This window comes from Austrofundulus limnaeus, unplaced genomic scaffold, assembly GCF_001266775.1.
Source record: "Austrofundulus limnaeus strain Quisiro unplaced genomic scaffold, Austrofundulus_limnaeus-1.0 Scaffold130, whole genome shotgun sequence".
Lineage (NCBI taxonomy): Eukaryota > Metazoa > Chordata > Actinopteri > Cyprinodontiformes > Rivulidae > Austrofundulus > Austrofundulus limnaeus.
In genome coordinates this window covers 934,822-938,432 of record NW_013952532.1, presented here as the reverse complement: position 1 = coordinate 938,432, position 3,611 = coordinate 934,822, and positions in this window count along the sequence as shown.

Below are 3,611 nucleotides of genomic sequence, written 5' to 3'. Positions count from 1 at the left end.
TATATATATATATATATACCTGTGAAACACAAGTTTCACAGGTATTTCATTTTTATTTTTGCTGTTTTTGTTTCTTTATATGTTGCATGCAGTTTGATATGAATCATGCCATGTAAAGACTCCAGTATGCAATGGATACACTTCTCAATAAACTAAATGTAAACTATAATATGTCTTCTTCTTTGTATGGATGCATCTTTAGAAAATACAGTTGATCTTTGATAAGCCTGGCTCAGACTATATATATATTTTTTCAAAGAAGAAAACATAAAGGGAACATATTTAAATTAGTCATTCAATAGCATTTTTGAATGAAAACGGTCAAAATGCAGATACAGASTGTATTCGGCTGTGCTGCTAGTGTCCTACATGCTACAGTGGGGTGCGAAAATTTTGGCAGCCTTGCTAAATTTCCTGATTTACCTTTATTCATCATTGGTTGTTTGGATAAAATATATATCATATACGGGACAAACTGTGATATTTGAGAAGTGAAATGAAGTTAATACGATTTACAGAAAGTGTGCAAGTAATTGGTTAAACAAAATTGGGCAGGTGCATAAATTTGGGCACTGTTGTCATTTTATTGATTTTAAAACCTTTAGAACTAATTATTGGAACTTAAATTTGGTTTGGTAAGTTCAGTGACCCTTGACCTTCATACACAGGTGACTCCCATTATGAGAACRGGTATTTAAGGAGGGCAATTGTAAGTTTTTCTCCTCTTTGCATCTTCTCTGAAGAGTGGCAGCATGGGAGTCTGAAAACAACTTTCAAATGAGCTGAAAACAAAGATTGTTCACCATCATGGTTTAGGGGAAGGATACAGAAAGCTATCAGAGATTTCAGCTTTCAGTCTCCACTGTGAAACATTGTGAGAAAGTGGAAGACCACAGGCACAGTTCAAGTCAAGGCTGGAAGTGGCAGACAAAGAAAAATCTGGAATCAACAGAAGTGAAGGATGTTGAGAACAGTCAGAGTCAACCCACAGACCAGCACCAAAGACCTACATCATCTTGCTGCTGATGGAGACACTGTACATCGTTCAACTATTCAGCACACTTTACACAAGGAGATGCTGTATGGGAGAGTGATGCAGAGGAAGACTTTTCTCCACCCACATCACAAACAGAGCWGCTTGAGGTATGCTAAAGCACATTTGGACAAGCCAGCTTCATTTTGGAATAAGGTGCTGTGGACTGATGAAACTAAAATAGTTATTTGGGCAGAACAAGAGTCGTAATGCATGGAGGAAAAAGAACACAGCACTCCAAGAAAAACACCTGCCACCTACAGTAAAATGTTGGGGTGGTTCCATCATGCTGTGGGGCTGTGTGGCCAGTACAGGGACKGGGAAYCTTGTTAAAGTTGAGAGACGCATGGATTCCAACCAATATCAGCAGATTCTGGAGACCAATGACCAAGAATCAGAGACAAAGCTGAAGCTGCTGAAGTCGGGGCTGCATCTTCCAACAAGACAACCACCCTAAACACTGCTCAAAATCTACCAAGGCCTTCATACAGAGGAACAAGTACAACGTTCTGGAATGGCCATCTCAGTCCCCAGACCTGAATATTATTGAACATCTGTGATGTCACTTAAAGAGAGCTGTCCATGATCAGAAACCATCAAACCTGAATGAAGTAGAGATGTTTTGTAAAGAAGAATGGTCTAAAATACCTTCAGCCACAATCCAGACTCTCATTAGAAGCTGTAGGAAGCATTTAAAGAATGTGATTTCTGTGACAGGAGGATCTACTACATATTGAGTTAAGGGTTTTTTTGTGCCCAAATTTGTGCACCTGTCCAATTTTGTTTAAACAATTATTGCACACTTTCTGTAAATCATATAAACTTCAGTTCACTTCTCAAATATCACTGTGTTTGTCCCCTATATGATATATTTTACTGATATTTTTATCCAAATAATCAATGATTTATTAAGGTAAATCAGGAAAATTAGCAAGGCTGCCCAAACTTTCACACCCCACTGTATGATACACGACCAGGTCTGGGCACAAACCCAAACACAAGTGATGCCAAACCATAAAACCGTAACACGTCATAACAAGATGGTTATCTCATTTTATGAGGAAGCTTTATATTTTTTTAATGTTATAGTTACTCATTCTTATAAGAAAGTAGCGTAATGTAACTTAAGTGACATAACACAAGGAATGATAAAATAAACAAGAATCTAAGATACAAAAAAATGTATCCATTCATTATCTTTACCCACTTCTTCCTTTCAGTGTCACTGGTGCCCATATTGTGCAGACACTGTGTGAGGGGCAGGACACGTCAAAAGTCCTTTACAGGGTCATTAACTGATGAGATACAGAAAAACACAAGAACCAATAAGTCAATTCAAAGTTGATTAAGGAAACGAATCTAAAACAAAGAACAAAAATGAGGTTTATGACACTAACATGTTTGTTTGTTTGTTTGTTTGTTTGTTTGTTTGTTTGTTTGTTTGTTTGTTTGATTGTTTGTTTGTTTGTTTGTTTGTTTGACTGAGCCACTTAGGCTGAAATAGAATTTTTTTCTTGGCTTTATACGTGAAAACAAGCTAAAGACTTTTTTTGTCTTATCACAGACACATTAGCCATGCAAAGTAACAAGAAAAGTTAATTTTGGAGTAATGCACTCTGACTGCTGTTTAAAAATTGTCAGTAAAACCTTTATAAAAGACTTTAAGCCCTCTTTCGGCCTTCAGGCACCTTTAAGTTTTCATATCACAAGCAATTTTGTTCTTCTCAAGAAGAAGGTTTCCACTAAAAAAAAAGAAAAAAAAACTGACTGCAGTTACTTATTTAGGTGGCTTTACCATCACACCTTTCTTTCTCAGAATACAAATGTCATTGATTTTTATCAGGTGCACTTCCTGTCRCCCAAGTTCTAAAGATGATAACTGTCAAATGATGAAATCTCATAACCTGTCTGGTAAGATGAAGAAATAAAGCCAACCATAACCTTTTTAAGTCAGACAACAACTCCTCAGTGTGACTAGTGATCTTTATGCAGCAAGAACGCTCGTACTTTTATTGCCCAGTTTAACCACTTTTAATATTTTATTGCATAAAAATTCTAGTTATATTTTGACTTATGTTTATCAAAATAGAAGTGTAGCTATTACTTGACTTCTAAATCTATCAATCTGCTTTTAACATGTTTAACAAACTTATATTATTTTGCAATTATATATTTTTAGCTGCTCTTGTCCGTAACAGATATGTTAGCCACTGAGGATGTTTTTTGTTGGTTTGCGTTGCCCTGCGTACACTTTTAAATAGTACTTAAAGGTTGCACACACTTCTTTTTTTCATGTTGTGTTTGACGTCTTATGCAGAAAGTGTCACTGATCAATATCAACTGCAAGTTCACCCACAAAACAAACCTCCGTCACATGTTTGAGATAAGAAATCTAACTGACTGGATGCTTATAGTCAGTTCAAAATGATTCATTTATTTCTCATGAATGTTTTGTGACGCAGAGAGCAACGAACAACCTTCTGTTTTACGCTTTTTACCCTCAGTATGTAGACCTATGCATGGTGGGAAATGAAAGTATGCAAGAAAATACATTCCGAATTTGCATGCAGGTATAAAT